A 20,545-nucleotide genomic window follows, 5' to 3' on the forward strand; every position below is an offset into this window, starting at 1 on the left:
AAATTGCATATTTAAATTCAACCGATAAGTTGGTCAAATAACATAGGCACCTTCTTGTTTTTTTTGTGATTTATGGATTTTTCAAATGTGAATATCTCATGACACATTTGTGGGTTAGCAGTATATTGCACCACCCCCTTCAATTTTACATCATTCAAAAATGAACTTCATAAACAAGGATAACACTTTTTATTTCTGTCCTTCATGGTAAGATTGACATCATTTTGTGTGCGAGATATACAGGGTTGCACTGTTTCACATATCGGCTAACCAATTAAAAGATCAGGTCCTGATTTATACCAGCTCTTCATCTCCTCCCTCTCCCCCCCCCCCCCCTTGACTGAAGAAGGGTCCCAACCTGAAACATCACCCATCCTTTTTCTCCAGATGCTGCCTGACCTGGTGATTTACTCCACCACTGTTTCTCTTTGAATTGGATTCATACTTCTGTATCACGTCAGGCAGCATTGGTCATTTTAGTAGCTGTCAGGGGTTTTTAACTAATCAATTCACCAATTCAAATTTTCTTGTCTCTAAGTATAAAGTTTAATGTCTTTTCAATTATATTGTGGATGCAGTAGAGTTCTATTGTTTGCAAATGCCTAATTGCTGCTTCCATAACTTTTAAAAAGAAAACAAAAAGAGATACAGCTTGTGGAGGTGAAATTAAAATTAACAGAGAAAGCAAATAAGAACAGTTCATTAAATATGATCAATTGGCTTGATAGAGAGTGGATCTCTGGTGGAAACATTCAATCAGTAACATCCAAAGTTTAAAGATCACGAAGCGAGAACTCTTGAAGAAATAGTTATAAATGTCAACTATCAACCTATCCAAGAAGTTGAACGAAAATAATTGTTTGCAAACATTTAATATACGAAGAAATCGCAGAAAGTTGTGAATACTGTCCAGTCCAGCACACAGAATCTGCCTGCTAAAATGGCGCTGAAATGTACCGATGACCTACTCCGGTGTTTAGGGTCGAGTGATCTATCTTGCTCCTCTAGTATCTTTGCCCCCGGGTCCGCCCTCCCCCTGCAGTCCCCGCGCCGCTGCGATTGGCTGCCGCGGCACGGGCGGGCGGGCGGGGTGAAGGGTCGCGGGCGGGCTCCTGGCGCATGCGCGGCGGTCCGGTCCGGTGGCGGTCCCGCTCCTGGCGGGGAGCGCGCATGCGCGCGGGGGAGGGGCAGGAGATCTGTTGCTGCGCTCGCACTTTGTCGGTTCATCTTCAAACCTTTTTTTCTGTTTGTGCCGGAAAGAAAGAGGCCAACGAATAATATACTCCCTCCCCCCACTCTCCCTTGGGTTTTGTCTCAGACTCAGCGTTAGTGGAGAGTCGGGGCCTGTGTGGGTTGGCGGCGGCGGCGGCGGTGGCTCTCTGGGGCGCCCGGCCCTCTCTCTCTCTCTCTCTCTCTCCCCCCCGCTCCCCCTCTCCCCCCTCCTTCTACCCCCCGCTCACTCTCTCCCCCCACTCACCCTCTTACCCCCTCTCACCCCCTCGCTCCCCTCACCCTCTCCTCACCCTCTTCTCCTCTCCCGTCGCCGGCCGGCTGCCCGCAGCAGGATCCGGGCAAACACACCAGCAGGAAGGCAAAGCGAGCACGAAACGCACACAACAACATCCCCAGAACAGCGGGGAATGTGCGGCAGAGTGAGAGGAGCAGCTCCGCCTGAGTCTCCTGGTGCCAACACAACAGTCGGTGGGTGTTTGTCCCCGTTCTCCCCCCCCCCTCCCCCAAGAGGGCAGCAGCCGGGTGGATAGGTCCTGCTGCATCTTTATCATGGAAAACCTGCCTTTGAAAACCTACCTTTTCCCCTCTGAAAAGAAAGGTGTAAGGCTGTCGCGAATGACAGGTTTTCTATGTGTTTTCCGTTGCACGAATCCTTTTGTTTTCTGTGTGCATAATAATATGACAATTTGAATGATGCCTTTCAGGAGGTTGTGAACATGATTTTGTCGTTAAAAAAAAACTGGTCTGTAAATTAGTATATGTTTTCATAACATAGTTGACTGGCAAATATGTGTCGGAGCTGTTTCCATGCTGTATAATAATAAATTAATAATAAATTTTATTTGTCATATGTAGGTTGGCACAGGGTCAACGGTACAATGAAATGTATTTGACAAGACAACGGGTCACCTCAGCAGTAATATTCCAAGGATAAATAAGATAAAAAATGACATTAGTAAGGTAAAAAGACAATATTAAAAATAGGTAAAAAAGACAATATTATAAATAATCAACATATATGATTTGAAATGTGTTTGAGTTCAGAAGCCTGATGGCCTGATGGTAGAAACTGTTCTTAAGTCTGGTGGTACCCGCAGTCATACTCCTGTATCGTCTGCCTGACGGTAACAAGGAGAACAGCCTGCGTGCTGGATGGCGGTGGTCCTTGATGATGCTGCGTGCCTTCCGCAGGCACCGCCGGTAGAAAATGTCCTGAATGGCTGGGAGACAGTTGCCAGTGATGTGCTGTGCCGTCTTCACCACTCTCTGTAGTGATTTGTCGCTGTGGGCAGAACAGTTCCCGTACCAGACTGTAATGCAGTCCGTCAGCAGGGTCTCGATGGTGCATCTGTAGAAGTTTGTGAGGATGCTGGCGTTCATGCCAAACTTTCTCAGTCTTCTCAGGAAAAAGAGCCGCTGGTGGGCGTTCTTTGTTATTGTGTCCGTGTGCAGTGTCCAGGAAAGGTCCTCAGTGATGTGCACACCGAGGAACTTAAAGCTGCTGACGCTTTCAACCTCAGCATCACCAACGTGGATGGGGAGGTGTCCACTCCCCCGCTGTCTCCTGTCGTCCACAATCATCGCTTTAGTTTTGCTGACATTGAGAGAGAGAGGTTATTTTCCTGGCACCAGCTGTTTAGTGCCTTTACCTCCTCTCAGTAGGCCGTCTCATTGTTGTCTGTGATGAGGCCCAAGATGGTCGTGTCGTCAGCAAACTTTAGGATGCTGTTTGAGCTGCGTTTAGCAGTACAGTCGTGCGTGAACAGGGAGTACAGGAGAGGACTGAGCACACAGCCCTGTGGTGTGCCTGTGTTGAGGATCAGTGAGGAAGAGGTGTGGCTGCCAATTCTCACCACCTGTATCTCTAAACTTTAAACATCTGTCACCATGGCTTTAAGATAGTGCTGCAATCTGTTGAGAAATAAGACTTATTAATTGCATGAGGTATTTGAATGACTTACAGTTTCATTTCAGCAGAAATATTTAGCTATTTAACAAAATCATTGTGACCACCGCCTGAAAAATATCATTCAAATTGAATTATTCTAATTATGGGACTAAAGTGAATCGTCCTATTAGGCTAACAATCATTCCAGCAGCACAGTTGATAATTTTGATTTTATGTCGTTGAACAGTATGTTTAAAACGTGATTATATTTCCCTTTTGCAATTTTAACATTTACAGTCATTTAACTTGTAAAGGTATCTTGTTGACAGCAGTTAAAGAATGTTTGCAGCTTGTATGGAAACTGGATTATTTCAGAGCTTACCAAAAATAACTGCTGCGATAAATGCAAACTTTTACTACAGATTACCTATTGTAGTGTAAAACTCCTTGCTATGTTCTCTCTGTCATATTAGTAACCAGGCGAATAGGACTGTTACTTTAGTCCTAATCTTGGGTATTTTATGAAGAATTTGACAATTATAACTCCTTTTTGTATTAATAGGTATCATATTTCTTCATGTGCATGTTAATTGAAAACTTTTTTTAGTGTAATGAAGATGCAGGGTAACTTAGTAATTACAGCAGCAGTGTTTTTAAATTAATTGTATGTGTAATTCTTTGGAAAATGTGCTAATTTGTGCTTTGGATCTTTACTCGTGAGTTTGCTTTGAATATTTTATAATTATTTAATATAAAATTATTGCAACTGGTTGACCACTATTCAAATAGAATTTGAGCCCAAGTCTGCTGGTTAATTTGGCCCTTAAAGCATTCATTGCATTGTGTACTGCATTTTGGCAGTAGTTCATCAAATGTGCTATTGCCAAATTTATAATTGCCATGTGTTATGAATTTTTCTGCTGCAGATCAGAATCTCGTGTATAATCGTATAAAAGATATGAAAAGGAAGTAATGTGTGATAAGTTTGTTAGTTGGTAAAGATTGGAATCAGGTAGAATAGAGAAGAGGCAACCACTAGATTTGATGTATTTGGACTTGAAGCCCTCCAGTGAGGTATTGGATAAAATATTAGTATGAATAGATCATTTTTTGGTTGAGAGACTGAGGTTCATGGCTTACTAGAGGGCTTAGTGGTGGGAACTCAGCTATTCATATATAATTCACGACATGGTCAAGGGCAATATGTCCATACATGCTGCCGATACACCTATGGATAATGTGAGGAAGATGCAGAGGGATTTCAGGCTAGATGAATGTGTGAGAGCATGACAGATAAAATTTAAAGTGGAAAAGTGCAAGGCCATCTGCTTTAGTAAACTTCTTTACATCGGCGAAACCAAACGCAGGCTCGGCGATCGTTTCGCTCAACACCTTCGCTAAGTCCGCCTTAACCAACCTGATCTCCCGGTGGCTGAGCACTTCAACTCCCCCTCCCACTCCCAGTCTGACCTTTCTGTCATGGGTCTCCTCCAGTGCCATAGTGAGGCCCACCGGAAATTGGAGGAACAGCACCTCATATTTTGCTTGGGCAGCTTGCAGCCCAGCGGTATAAACATTGACTTCTCCAACTTTAGATAGTTCCTCTGCCCCTCTCTCCCCCTCCCCCCTTCCCAGTTCTCCCTCTATCTTCCTGTCTCCACCTATATCCTTCCTTTGTCCTGCCCCCCTGACATCAGTCTGAAGAAGGGTCTCGACCCAAAACGTCACCCATTCCTTCTCTCCTGAGATGCTGCCTGACCTGCTGTTACTCCAGCATTTTGTGAAATAAATACCTTTGCTTTAGTAAACCAATATGTTTTAAAAAGATAAGCGAATGAAAGATGTGTTCAGAAGTAGGTGAATCCCTGGAGGTTAGTATACAAGTAGAGCGAGCATTTAGGAAGACACGGTGTATTACAACAGGATTTGCTCATAGGAACAAAGCAGTCTGACTGACATTTTTACATGGGGTCAAGGTGATTCTGCACCTAGAATGTTGGGTAATGGTCTGGTCTCCCCATTTACATGCCATAGTGTGTGTAAAACAAAAAGCTTGCCAAATTGAAAAGCAAAGGGCTAGCATTTGTGGAGAGAGCAACAGTTAACATTTCAGGTTGCTGACTCTCGTTCTGATGAAGGGTCGTTAACCTGAAACAGTAACTTTATTTCTCCACAGATACTGTCTGGCGTGCCAAGAGCATACGGTATTTTCTGTTGTTTCATCAGTTTGATTCTTTAGATGGAGTCTTCATTCATTATGTAAAACTAAGCAGAATGGGCTTATATCGTATTCACGAGAAGAATGAGAAGCAATCTTACTTAAACATAACATTTTTGCGGTGCTAGACCCCTTGCAATTTATGTATAGGACAAATGGGTCTATGGAAGACACCATTTCTCTTGCACTGCATTTGGCCCTGGATCTCCTTGACAATAAGAATACCTATGTCAGGATGCTATTCATTGCCTTCAACACCATAATAACAAATAAGCTCACCTCAAACATCTGGATCTATGCCTGGGGGTCTCCATCTGTAACTGGATTCTGAACTTCTTGATCAGCAGATGTCATTTGACTAGAATTGGTCATAACATTTCCTCTGCTTGACTTTCAGCACTGGTGCTCCTCGGGGTAGTGTGCTCTGTCCCTTGCCTGACAGACACCCTGGACACCCATGACTGAATGGCCAAATACCACACTGATGATACAACAGTGTTGCCCAGATCTACAATGAGTCAAAGTACGAGAGAAATGTATTGTCATGGTGTCAGAATGATAATCCAGTTCTTAATGTCAGCAAGACAAGGGTTGATAATTGATCTAAGAAAGTGAGGGGGAGAGCACTGCCCTGTCCTCATGAATGGACCTACTATAGAGATGGTTAGTAGCTTCAAATTCCTAGGCATCCATAGCACCAGCGACCTAACGTGGTCCATTCATACTCGTGCAGTGATTGAGAAAGCACATTTAATTTGGCATGTGAGAAGATTCATGTGCTGAAGATTCTTCAAACCTACAGTTTAGTTTATTGTCACGTGTACTGAGGTACAGAGATAAGCTTTTTTTGTTGCGTGCTATCTAGTTAGCAAAACAATGATATACATAATTACAATCAAGCTGTCCACAGTGTACAGATACAGGATAAACGGAATAATGTTTTCTGCAAGAGCAGGTCCAGTAAAATTCGAATAAAGAGACTAAGAGGGTCTCCAATGAGGTAGATTGTCGGTCAGGATCACTCCATAGTTGGTGCTAGGATGGTTCAGTTGCCTGGTAACGGTTGGGAAGAAACTGTCCTTGAATCTGGAGGTATGCATTTTCATACTTCTGTACCTTTTGCCTGATGGGAGAAGGGAGACATGGGCGTGTCTGGGTTGAGACTCATCCGTGATTATGCTGGTGGCCTTGCCGAGGCAGCATGAAGGTTAAATGGAGTCAATGAAAGGGAGGTTGGTTTGTATTATGGTCTGGACTGTCCACAATTCTCTGCAATTTCTTGTGGTCTTGGATGGCGATATTCCCAAACCATGTTGAGATGCATCCCGATAAAATGCTTTCTACGGTGCAACTGTAGAAGTTGGTGAGAGTTGTTGGGGACATGTCGAACTTCCTAAGCCTTCCAATGAAGTAGAGGCATTGGTTTGCTTTCTTGGCTATTTCTTTGATATGGCTGGTCCAGGACAAGTTGCTGATGATATTTGCTCCTCGGATCTTGAAGCTTTCAACCATCTCTACTTCGCCGTCGATGTAAACTGGGGTATGTGTACCGCTTCGCTAACTGAAGTTGATCACAATCTCCTTTGGCTTGCTGATATTGAGGGAAAGGTTGTTGTCGGCACCAGGTTACGAGGTTCTCAATATCCTTCCTGTACTCCTCTCATCATTATTTGATATCTGGCCCACTGATGGTGGTGTCTGTGAATTTGTAAATTGAGTTGGATTTGTATTTGGCTGCACAGTTGTGGGTGTATAAGGAGTAAAGGAGAGGGCTGCGAACGCACATTTGTGGGGCACTAGCTTTGAGGATTATCATAGAGAATGGTTAGTCACCTCTCCTCACTAGTCTGTTGCTTAAAAAGCCGAGGACCCATTTGCATTGATGAGTTCTGACTCCAAGTTCCATGAGTTTGGAGATGAGCTTGGATGGAATAATGGTGTTGAAAGCAAAGCTATAGTCTATGAATTGAAGTCCGATGTAGGTGTCTGTCTTGTCCAAGTGTTCTCGGGATTAATGTAGGACCAGGGAGATGGCATCAGCCATGGACCTGTTGTGGTAGTAGGCGAACTGCAGTATGTCAAGATTTCTTGGTAGACTGGATTTAATGCGTACCATAACCAGCATCCCAAAGCACTTCATGATGATAGATGCCAAGGCCACTGGACAGTAGTCATTGAGACAGGACATCTTGCTTTGGCACTGGGATGATAATGGCCGTCTTGAATTGGGTACCTCAGAACAGAGAAGGGAGAGATTAAAGATATCTGTGAACACTCCTGCTCGTTGGTCTGTTGTCAGTGACTCTGTCCGGGTCAGTAGCTTTCCGTGGGTTCACCCTCAGGAAGGCCGATCAGAGGTCTACAACAGTGACCCTGGGAAGAGGCTCACTTGAGCATCACCAGTGATATTGCCTGACTTTGCTTTACAGCCAGTTATAGTATTCAGGCCTTGCTACAAACAGCAGGTATCCAAATGATGATGGTGAGACTCAGGTTTTTCCCAGTATTGTCTCTTGGCATTCTTGATGGCTTTGCAAAGATCAAGCAAACCTTCTTGTACTGCTCGGGATCATTTGACTTGTCTGCAGAGGAGCTGGCTTTCACCAGGGAATGTACCTCACGGGTCGTGGTTTCCGGTTGGGGAATACTCTAATTGTTTTTTCTTTGGCAAGCATTTCTCAACACACTTGCTGATGAAGTCAGTCACAGCAGTGGCGTACTCATTCAGGTTGGTTGCAGAATCCCTGCATGTGGAACAGTCCACTGACTCTAAAGCAGTCGCGTAGGATATCATCTGTGTCAGCCAGCCAGCATTGAAAAACTTTTTGTACCAGATCTTCCTGCTTCAGTTTTTGTTTGTAGGCAGGTAGTAGGAGCACAACTATGTGGTCAGATTTCTCAATGTTGCTGTGGAATCTAGTAGACATTTGTTAGGGATGTGTAGCAGATGCGCTATGGAAAGTATTCTGATGGGATGCATCTAAGCCTGATGTCTGTTCTACTCTTGGCTGCCCAAACCTGCAGAGAGAGGTGAACACAGCCCAGTACTTCATGCGCTCAACACTTCCACCCATCCATTCCATCTTCGCTTGTTGCATCAGGAAGGCTGGAAGTCTTGTCAGTCTTGTAGAGGCCCAATGCTGTCAAAGGCTCATCATATGCTAACCCACTCATTCCTGGAATCATTATAAACCTCCTCTGGACGTTCTCCAGAGCCAGCACATCCTTCCTCGGATATGCGGCCCAAATCTGCTCACCGTACTCCAAATGCGACCTGACCAGCGCCGTATAGAGCCTCAGCATTACATCTCTGTTTTTGTATTCCAGTCCTCTTGATATAAATGGTAGCATTGAATTTGCCTTCCTTACTACTGATTCGACTTGCAAATGAACGTTTTGGGAGTCCTGCACCAGCATTCCCAAGTCCCTTTGTACCTCCGATTTCTGGATTTTCTCTCCATTTTGAAAATAATCTATGCATTTATTCTTATTACCAAAAAGCATGACCTCGCACTTTGCTATACTGAATTTCATCTGCCACTTCTCTGCTCACTCTCCTAACCTGTCCAAGTCTTTCTGCAGAATCCTTGCTTCCTCTGGGACAGGCACTGCCTGCCCCTCCACCTATCTTTGCATCATCTACAAACTTGGCCACAAAGCCTTCAATCCCCTTATCCAAATCATTAATATACAATGTGAAGGGAAGTGATCCCAGCACCGACTATTGCAGAACTCTACTAGTCATTAGCAGCCAACCTGAAACAGCGCCTTTTATTGCAACTCTTTGCCTTCTGCCATCCAGCCAACTTGCTATCCAGGCTAGTATCTTCCCTTCAATACCATGGCTCTCATCATCCCTAGCAGCCTGATGTGCGGTACCTTATCGAAGGCTTTCTGAAAATCTAGATAATCAACATCTACAGCCTCCCCTCTGTCTGTCCTGCTATTAACTTATCATCATATCATCATATCATATATATCATATATATACAGCCGGAAACAGGCCTTTTCGGCCCACCAAGTCCGTGCCGCCCAGCGATCCCTGCACATTAACACTATCCTACACCCACTAGGGACAATTTTTACATTTACCCAGCCAATTAACCTACATAACTTCCTCAAAGAACTCCAGCAGATTCATCAGGCAAGATCTTCCCTTCACAAAACCATGATGACTTCGGCCTATTTTATCGTGAACTTCCAAGTACTGCGTAACCTCATCCTTTACAATTGACTCTAAAATCTTACCAACCACCGAAGTCAGGCTAACCGACCTATCGTTTCCGCTCTTCTGCTTTGTTCCCTTCATTTACAGTGGGGTGATATTCACAATTTTCCAATCTTCAGGAATCATTCCTAACTCCAGTGATTCTTGAAGTAGCACAACTAATGCCTCCGCAATCTCTGAGGCGACCTCCTTCTGAACCCTGGGGTGCAGTCCATCCAGTCCAGGTGACTTATCCACCCTGAGACCTTTCAATTTTCTGAGCACCTTCTCCAACATTCCAACTGGAAAATGTCAAATTTTGTTTGATAATGTCTGCTTGAAATGCTTTTGATATTTCCTGGCTTATAAGCAAGCACCTTGTGAGTATAACTTTGATCAAATTTCTATTTGGTTTACGCAGGCAAAGTGTATCAGCGTAGCTAAGCATCGGGGTGGACATGGGCGAGATGGGCCGAAAGGTTCTGCTTCTGTGCTGCATGATTGAGATTCTATGTAAAGCTGCAATAAAAGTATTTAACAAGTCAGATACTATTGCAGGGAGTCAGATCTTTTAGCTCAACAACCACTCATTAATATTTTTTTAATAAGTACTGCAGATGCTGGAAATTTGATCTTAAAAACAGAATATGCCAGAAACACTCGTCGGGTAGCACCTGTGGAAAGAGATCTAGGTGAATGCGTCCTGCTGAAGGGTCTTTGACTGAAATATTAACTTTTTCTATCCATGGGTGCTGCTGAACTTATTGAATGTTCCCTGCAATTTTGTTTTTATTTTAATGTTTCATGAGAGCCAGTGGAAATGATTGCAGTTGAAACCACTATAAATGTTTCAATATTCTGACGTTTATCAAATTTCTTTATGTTGTAAAATTAATTACACTTCAAATGGTTATTGGATTTGCAAGACCCCAAAATGTTTTTTTTTAAAATTGAGCTTTCAACTGCAGCATTAATTCAGAGATCCTTTTGACTTTCTGGATGCTTAGGAGTGACTATTTTCTGAATTATGGTGCATGTAGGCTCTGTTTACTTCACCCCCAATCACGTGTTTCCTACAAGGCAATATTGACAGTGACTGGAAGCAAAACCCTTCCCAAGTGCAAGGTCAATGGTCTAACATCTCATTAGGAAAATGATACCTCTGATCATTCCCTCAGCATTGCAATTGGTAAATGTCCCTCATGGGCCTGCTTTCTCCCCAAGATAATTGATGGAAGAAGGATTTGAACGGAATCAATCGGAAATTGTGAGATTCAAAGACAAGATCCTTCTGTTCATTAACATTTCTTCGTATCTTACCCATTACTCGACATGTCCTGTCCCTGTTTGACTTCCAAAATGTATCACCTTGCATTGGAGTCTGAAGAAGGATTCTGACTCAGTGTAGTCTGTCCATTCATTTCGCAGATACTGCCCACGGAGTTCCTCCAACACATTTTGTTCAAGATTCCAGCATGTGTACTTTCCTGTGTCTCCTCCTTTCACCTTTCAGGATTAAATTCCGTCTGTTAATGCTCCATGTCGCTTTCTATCTCATCTATATTCCGCTGTGGCCTCAGAAAACCATTCTCACTATTGACAACGGCAACTTCCATGTCATCAACAAACTTAATTAATTATACCTTGTATGTTCACGTCTGAGTTGTTAATTTATATTGACAACGAACAATGTCCATGCATCGATCCCTGCTGTGCACCATTGATCACAGACTTCCAATCGGGGAGAACGTCCTTTCCTCTGCCTTCCATCTCTCTGCCAATTTTGTATGCAAACTAGTCAGCTTGCCTTAGATCCTATGCGTCTTAACCTTCTGGGCCAGTTTACAATGTGAGACCTTGCCAAATAGCTTTTTGAATTCCATGTTGACAGCATCTATTCTTAACAGCTTTTTGGCTTCTCTACTCCTGCATTTGTCTATCCATCTGCCATTCACCCCCCCCCATCTCCTTGCCTGTCTACACCTGTCACCTGCCCAACAGCCAACAATCGACCATTATGGGCTCCACCATTTCATTGTTGCTTTTTGCATTTATTTCATTTGTTTGTTTATTTACCTTCTATATCTCTCATTTCCCTTTTCCGTGACTCTCGGTCTGTAGGATCCCGACCGGAAACGTCACCTTTTCCTTTTCTCCAGAGATGCTGCCTGACCCGCTGAATAACTCCTGCTTTTTGTGTCTATCTTCAGTGTAAACCGGCATCTGCAGTTCCTTCCTACACACCAATCACCTGCCTAGCTTTACCCCGTCCCCATCTCTTACAGCTGGTGATCCAAATGCTGAACCATGCTCCAAGTTCATCCGATTTACCTGTGAGGCTCCCAGCACTAAAGTCAATGTCGTTGAGCCTAACAGCCCTAACCTGTTCTCTAACTTGCCTCTGTTTGCTCTGCCACTGGACTTGCTTGATTTATTCTTCCCCCAACTTCCTGTACTGCTAAAATGCTGTTAGGGTGCAATCTCTCCTTGTATGGTTCCCAACTAAGCCAGTGGAGTTCCAATGCTCAAAGCACCTAAAGTCCTTTCTCCTGCACCAGCTCATTAACCACATGTTCATCTCTCAATCTCTTCATGTTTTTACTGTTTCAACTGGCAATAGAGGGAGGAGGTACAATGTGACTGTCTTTAATAGATGTGTGCAAGCCCTTACTTTGTAAACGCCACAACAGAATAGTATGTAAACGTGATTGGGGAAAATTGAGTAGAGAAACTGACCATCTAATGATTACTTTGAAATAGAAGTAGAATGATGATTGACCTGCTGCATGGATTGGAGGGGAAAATAGTATTTGGTATGGTGCTTTATTGGTATGGTACTTTATCTATCACATGTACCGAGGTACAGTGAAATTCATTTTTGTATACAGTTCAGTACGTATCACTATGCATAAGCACTCAGACACATATTAGATAAGCATCTCAGATGCAGTTCAAATGTATAGTAGCAGTACACTGGGACAATATACAGTGTTGACAGCTTGGCGCCATTTTCAAGACCCAGTTGTAAGTGCAGGGACCTTGATCTGACCATGAAGGTCTATTGTCCTGGCAGCGTTGCAGGGTCGGCCTGGCTAAGCGTAGCCGTCGTGTCCTCCACCGCTGTAGGCCACGTCTGGTCCGCATGCTCGGCCTCTGGGAGCGGCGCCCGGACCAGCCGAGCCCCAGGCTGCTGCAGGGCTTCCAACCGTTGAGGCGGTGCACTCCCTCCCACAGCTGGTCTGCTTACCGGCTCTCCAGGTGGGTTCCGTGGATCCTTGATTCGAGGTGGGCGAACCGGTCCTTCTGGGCGGATTCCGGTCCACGGGTCCTCTGTCCTTGGAGGGCGAGCCAGTTCTGAGCGGGTTTGGATTGAAAGCAGTAGGGAGATTAGGGAAACTGCACGCTCTGGTCCTGTGAATTATTTGCAGCAGTATTGGTGTCTGAAATAGCATTATAGGAGTGAGTGCATTCATCGGGCTGCTTTAGGTGTTTGTGGTCTGTGTAGGTAACGATTAACTCAGCCTTGATGTTGATCAAGTCTTTGAAAATAAGTTCATCCCTTCCAGAGATCGTGCTAGTCTTTAAAAATGTATCTCTTTACTTTCTAAAAATCCACATTTAACACAACATTTGCTTTTAATATTAAACTATCTTTTAAATGTGGCTTAGCTATCATTCAAAATAATACAACTTGTGCATCAATTCACACTGATCAGGTGAATGTGGAAAGAAGCAGAAATGTAACTTTCATGAGATTGTCTTCTAAGCATTTTAAGTGTTACTGCTAGATGCTGTGCCATTTAATTATTAAAATGATTAGCCCTACTACTGAGGTGAGGGCCCAACTGCCCGATTCTGCAGCAGTCCAGGTCTTTGTTGTAATGAGTTAGAGTTTGTGAGAAGTATCCTTTAAGTTGTGGCATTGCTTCCACAGAATATCCTTCATGGCCTTAAATTATGAACCCAACTTTGAAATATTTGAAGGGTCGGATTGGTAATATAGAGGATCAATCAATGATCCTTAAACTTTATACAATTCCAATGTAGATTTTAGTTTCATGAAAATATTCTGGTGTATCATAGAGTTCTGTGTAAATGAAACCTGCCTTGCAGGAAGACTTTCACATTGCTTGACTCTTACCAATGTTTATTGAGAAAGGATGTTTTATTTTAAGATTTACGAGTTATCTAATGAGTTTTTGAGCTATGTAAAATATTGTGCAAGTCTGCCATTAATAATGACAATGAACAATGACTGGATTTAAAGCCACTTAAGTGAGTTGAAAATTTAAAATTATACTTCAATCAAAACTGATGCTGCTCAGGGCATTAGTTTCAATAAATTGAGAGAGACTGTCTTGTGCAATGTAACGATAACAAAACCTTGGCATATTGCCTTAGAATATATTTGATGCTTGCACTATGGAGAAAATTAAAAGCTTGTAATTCATTTTAGAGTCATAAGTATACCACACAGAAACAGGCTCAATAGCCAATGCTTCTGCACTCACCGTAAAGCACCTGTTTACACCAATCCCATTGTTTTAATTCCAACATTCCCTTAACTTCCTTGGGATTCAAACACTCAACTATATGCAAGGTGCAATTTATATGGGCTAATTAATCTATCAACCTGTGCATCTTTGGGATGTGGGAAGAAACCAGATCACCTGATGAAACCCACATGGCTATGGAGAGAATGTTTGAACTTCACACGGGTAGCACCGGAAGATGGGATTGAACCTGGATTGCTGGGGCTGTGAGGCAACAACTCCGTTGGCTGTATCACCTTGCATCATTTCCCTCAAATTTTAGAAGCTGGGAATAATAGTTTATTAGTACTTCATTCACCTTAGTTTACCATATTCTTTGTTCATAATTAATTTGCATAGAGGTGCCCCACTCAATAGTCACTCAGTTCACATCAAGTCCTGAGTTTCCTGTTGCTTTAACTCTCCATTCTCATTTTGATCCCTTTGAACCTCTCTGAAGCTCAGTGAATGTTTAAAGAACAGTAGTTTATTTTTTGATTATGCACAATTGAGTTCTTGGTCTAATGTTTGAGTTCAGCGATTTCAAGAATCATAGAAAACGTGTTATTTAAAATGAGCTACCCAAACTTATCCCACTGAGAGCATTTGATTCATAGCCTTCAAGGCCACAGACGTTCAGATACAAAATGTGGTGTTTAAGTGTGGTGAGGACTTTTTTTTATCATCTTCCCTTCAATCCTTTTAACAATTACTTTCAATCTGTGTCCTGTGTTTTGGAATTGGCTCAAGGAAATGGCTCTTTTTTATAATTCTATCTCCACCTGTAATAAGTTTGGACACCTCAGTTAAGATTCCTTTTAGCGAACTGTGCTCTAAAGAAAACAACTCCAGCCTATTCAGTCTAACTTCACAGCTTAAATTCTATAGTCCTGATAATATTCTTCTAAAACTTCCTTTGCCATCCTGTCCCATTTTGTGCCTTTTTCCTGTAGTGTGAAGAGCAGAACTATACTCGTTACTTCCTAACCAGCATTATTCAATTCTGGTATAATCCCCCCATCTTCTGTGCTGTCTGAGAAACTTTACCATTAGGCCAAAACTGCACTTTTCCTTCGTCAATCCCTTTGAAAGATGGCTTATCAAATAACAAAATTAATCAAGTTCTAAAGCTTTGATAGTTCATAAACATTGTCTGAAACAGGAGTTTTGATTGAAGTTATTCAAAACATTTTTTTCTGCTGATTCTAAGAAAGGATTCTACATCATGCCTTTCAGCTAGGGAAATATTTGTATTTCTTTGTTCAGAGCAAACTTCTGTTTCTGATTATGGTTGTGGTTTTATAGGAGATAGAGGCAAGTTAGAAGCAGGACAAAGTAGAAATGTGAGACACACTAAGTAACACTAAAGAAGACAGCTAGTGTCTACAGAGTTTTCAGACCATGCTTACGAATTTACAATAGATTTCACAAGAAATTGGCAAAGAAGCATAAAGTAACCACATCGTGTTCCAAACTGATGTACAAATCACTTCTCAAATTCAGTGAATGGGCAGATGTATTTAAGAACCCTCACTCTTGTCTTTCAAAGCTGCTTTAATATTCATGGATTTGCACATGATACAACAATTAGTCCTGGTGTCTCCTTTGTAATTTGTTCATGTGCTAAAATGATCTAAGAGTTAAGGTTCTAAGTGCTTAGCTGTGATGAGATTTTGGGAGCCTGTTGGAACACATTTTCTTTTTTGTTAACGGGATTTTTCATGAGGGTCCAGACCCATTTGTGTGATCAACTTGATCTTGTTTGATGAGTTTTGCAAGTACAGCCATCTGTTGAAACACCTGGGAGATCACATGGTGTGTCATTAGGAGAGAGGACATGTAGGAAAATAACTGCAGATGCTGGTACAAATCGAAGGTATTTATTCACAAAATGCTGGAGTAACTCAGCAGGTCAGGCAGCATCTTAGGAGAGAAGGAATGGGTGACGTTTCGGGTCGAGACCCTTCTTCAGACTGATGTCAGGGGGGCGGGACAAAGGAAGGATATAGGTGGAGACAGGAAGATAGAGGGAGAAGGGGGAGGGGGACAGAGGAACTATCTAAAGTTGGAGAAGTCAATGTTCATACCGCTAGGCTGCAAGCTGCCCAAGCGAAATATGAGGTGCTGTTCCTCCAATTTCCGGTGGGCCTCACTGTGGCACTGGAGGAGGCCCATGACAGAAAGGTCAGACTGGGAGTGGGAGGGGGAGTTGAAGTGCTCAGCCATCGGGAGATCAGGTTGGTTAAGGCGGACTGAGCGAAGGTGTTGAGCGAAACGATTGCCGAGCCTGCTTTTGGTTTTGCCGATATAAAGAAGCTGACATCTAGAGCAGCGTTGGAGGAGGTGCATGTGAACCTCTGACTCGCCTGGAAAGACCTTTTGGGTCCTTGGATGGAGTTGAGGGGGGAAGTAAAGGGACAGGTGTTGCATCTCCTGCGGTTGCAGGGGAAAGTGCCCCGGGATGGGGTGGTTTGGACATGATCAAGACTAACTGTGATTGTGGAACTCAGATCGTTATTCCATCTTGTAGCCAAAAGATTGTGTTGAAAGTGTAATCTGAGGCACCACAATTATTTTTGTAGCATCTGTTAGGAGATAAATGCTTTATGATTGTTATCATAGCAATGTATGAAATCCTCACAACAAATATCAAAAATGGAAGATAGACACAAAAAGCTTAAGTAACTCAGCGAGTCAGGCAAAAAGGAATAGGTGATGTTTTGGGTCGAGACCCTTCAGATCTTCTTCTCGACCTGAAACATCACCAATTCCTTTTCTCCAGAGATGCTGAGTTACTCCAGCTTTTAGTGTCCATCTTCGGTTTTATCAGCATCTGCAGTTCCTTCCTGCACAAATCAAAAATTGAATTGTCTTGTTATCTTCCTGAGGTAGCTCTAAGCCTTTGTGTGTGCCGCTTCATCACTTTTTTTTCTGAGCATTGTCTTATCTTATGGCTGTTTGTGAATCAAGGAAGTAACACACTACCTCTTGCATTCCTAGATTCAGCAGCAACCTGATTTTATAAAGCTTTTTGCAGGAATTCCCTGGTTTCATTTAGCTGGTTAAAAGAGTAAAGGGCCTGTCCCACTTAGGCGATTTTAAGGCGACTGCCGGTGACTAGGCAGTTGCCGAATGTTCGCTGGGATGTCGCGGGCATGATCGTGAGGAGTCTTCAATGAATCGTAGCGGATCTCGACGCGTCGTGGAAAAAAATTCCAGATATAAATTTCTCGGCGACAGCTGGCTTGTCGCCAGGTATCGTAGCTTATTGCGGGCGCTGTCGCATGCTGTCTCCAGGTTTGCTAGGTTGTCGCAGGTGCATTTAGAAGCACGTAATATTAAATTAAGAAAAGACATTTGAAGATACCAGAAGATAGTTTTGATTAACCAATTTATTTACCGTCAGGACATTTTACAGGTAGATTGGAGGCGACAGTTTGACACGGTCAGGTAAGCGTTGGAATTTCGCAATGTTTCCGAAGACGGTGTAATCTCTTAGCCAGGTGCTAGTTTCACAAAAAAAGTAACTTGTGTCGACCTGACTCGGCATTGTCGTAGGGTAAAAGAAAATTTCAGCGATCTGCTATGACTTTGACAGTCGCTGGCAGTCGCCTAAAAAATTGCCTAAGTGGGACAGGCCCTTAAATTAATGGCCGTTGAAGTTTTGCAGCCAACAGCGAACTATTTTTAGTGTAATTGTAACCATGTGAGAGGTTATTTCCAGGTTTGGGTTAAGAGATGATAGATAGTTTGAAATGATTAAAGACTGTGTTTAATAATTGATACACGATACTAGGAGGTAACCCGTAATGATCAGTGATTGACTATGAAGAGGCCACATGTTTAAGCTCAAAAGTCATTATTACCATGATCAGACTTTTCTGCTTCGCTCCTTTATTTCTTCTAAATTATTTTTTTAGGTTAAATTGCACACAAAGGCTGGGGATACAGCTGGGTAAGAATCCTCCAGGAAGCACGATGCCATAAGATAAAATACGTTTTGGTTCTAATAAGCTTGCAAAATTGTAAGACGGCCAAAGCAAAGTGTTCTCTGGGATTATGTAGTGGGACAGTGCTTAATTGGGTATTTCTAAAACCATTTATTTAATATTGAAATGTTTAAAAATTAAGAATATTCATCTCCCTTCTCTCTCAACTTTTGAAGTTGCATATTAACATGTGCAAATTAGGAGTGGGAGTAATTTTATTACCAGGCCCCTCAAACCTACACCACCTTTTAATAAGATTCTTGGTCTGATTGTAACCGTACAATCTATTTAACTTCCAGTGGTCTTTCACACCCTGCCTGCTTATCAAGAATCTATTTCCCCCTCTAACTAAAATTCAAAGTCTGCTTCCATCATCTTTTGACAAATAACATTCCAATGAGTCGGTTCTGAGGAAAACACATTGTCCCCAATCTGTCTCAAATTATTGCTCTTTCCAGATCTTCCTACACGAGGAAATATTGTTTCCATATCCAGACTTGCAAGATCCGAAGAAGGGTTTCAACCTGAAACATCACTATCTGCCATATTTTCCAGAGAAGCTGCTGAGTTACTTCAGCACTTTGTGTCTTATTCCGTCAAGATCACTTGGTATATTTTACATTTTAATTAAGTCCCCTCTCGAGCAATTTAACTCCCAGCCAAAGGAAACATTCCTCATCAGACAACTAGCTCATTCCATATACTAATCTTAATGTAGTACATTTGCCAAGTTCTCATTGTTGGAGTGTTCTCTTGCTTGTAAGTGTTCTTCAGTATGCATTTAATTTGGGGAAGCAATCAGTATTCCAACAAGCAAGACCAAAGTAAATAATGCTTTATCTGTATGGAATTTGAATTAAATCATTCCCAGAACAGCAGCTGAGGTGTTAATTTGTTGGACACTGAGAACTTGACAGCACCTGACGTTGAACTGAGTTAAATTATTTAAAGCGTACACCAAGAGAAGAGAACTTGTGTTGGCAAGACAAAGAACTAATGCCTTTGGCAATACTAATTAAACTTCAGAGGCAAACTCAGTCCAAAATGGGAGGTAAAAAGTCTTGATGTTCTCTTTAGCCCTGAACTGACTTTCCTGTTGTCCAGTTTGTCTCAAAGATGTGTTTTTTTTTTCTCATCTCAGGATTTGACTTGTTTATCCTGCTCTTTGGAAAATCCCAACCATGCCCCCACCGCATCCCACTCCTACCTTTTGGATCTATTTCTTGGACAGTTATTTCTCACTGCCTTGACTATTCAAAAATGTCAGCCAATCAATGAATTACGACCCTTTCTTAATAAGGTCCTGTATATTTAAGGAGACATGGGACTGCTGAGCTGTAAACTGGAGCAAACAAATAAAACTGCTGGTGGAATTCGGTGGGTTGAGCAGCATCAGTGAAGGTAATGAGAAGGTTGACACTTCTGATTGAGACTGCATCAGAACTATAATGTAGTCTTGACCCAAAATGTAAACTATACCTTCTGTCTCCTCAGATGCCACTTGATTTGCTGAGTTCCTCCAGCAGTTTTATTTTGCTTCTGTATATCTGATACTTCTGAATTTGCCTGTTTCAATGAAACCTTGTGAATCGACTTCAATAGCTTCGTTGGTAACTATGCCTTGCTGGATTTAGCAATTGAACATTTGTTTCGTACCTAGATGAGGATGTACCACTCAAAATACAGTCAGATCAGTGTTCTTTCACATTTGATCAAATATTTTAATGGTTCTGATGGTTTATATCTGATTAGAATTTGATTGGGTTTATTGAGAGTCACATCCACTGAGACTGATACATCTCATAGTTATTGCAATCGTGGTTACTTTATGATCGTGGTGCAGTATGTTTATTTTCCTTATGTTTGCTTAAGTTGCTGGATTAAGTTGCATCTGTGAATGCTGCATACTTTTTATGCTGTAGTTTCTTTCGGTTGGATTAGTCTTCAGATTTACTTCACTTATGTTTTCTTAATCCTACATAAGGCTTTTAAGCAATAAATCTTCCTTTGTTCCAAAAATCACTGCTTACCTGCCTCTGGGCCATGCTATTTAATTTAGCAGGGTTCCAGGTGCGGACTTTCAGCAGGATTCTGGCTCCTAAGGCTTTGGTGTGACTGAGTGCAACTTGAAGGCTGTCGCATTCAGTAGGTTGTACTTACAGAACGGTGTTAGCAGCTGGCGAGGCCTTGTCCTCCAGGCTCCTAGGCTCATTCCTATAAATGTGACTTGTATATAAATATGTGCACAAACTAAAAATAATTAAAACATTAAAATTAACACTAAGTAATTAAGAAAATCACATTATTTTCATCCAGCAGCTGATTTCTCACATTCACTTGAATAGGGACTATAGAACCCAGGCTTTGAAAATCCTAATCTCTGGCTTCTGTGAAGAGTTCAATGCAGTATGGGCATGCAGTCCCTGCTGGGAACTGGGACTTCTACAGGTATTCCTGGATAGGACCAGATCTAAGTGC

The 20,545-nt window shown here is 42.4% G+C and overlaps 1 protein-coding gene across 2 annotated transcripts in view; it reads left to right on the plus strand.

Annotated features, from left to right (window-relative positions):
- Positions 1 to 1,135: 1,135 nt before the first annotated feature.
- LOC144604915 (transcriptional regulator QRICH1-like) overlaps positions 1,136 to 20,545 on the plus strand; it is a 33,876-nt gene continuing 14,466 nt past the window's right edge. For both annotated transcript variants that reach the window (XM_078419782.1, XM_078419783.1), the window contains exon 1: positions 1,136 to 1,701. The gene's annotated coding sequence lies outside the window, so the exon portion shown is untranslated. The remainder of the gene's footprint in view (positions 1,702 to 20,545) is intronic.

This window comes from Rhinoraja longicauda, chromosome 23, assembly GCF_053455715.1.
Source record: "Rhinoraja longicauda isolate Sanriku21f chromosome 23, sRhiLon1.1, whole genome shotgun sequence".
In the NCBI taxonomy this organism is placed as follows: domain Eukaryota; kingdom Metazoa; phylum Chordata; class Chondrichthyes; order Rajiformes; family Arhynchobatidae; genus Rhinoraja; species Rhinoraja longicauda.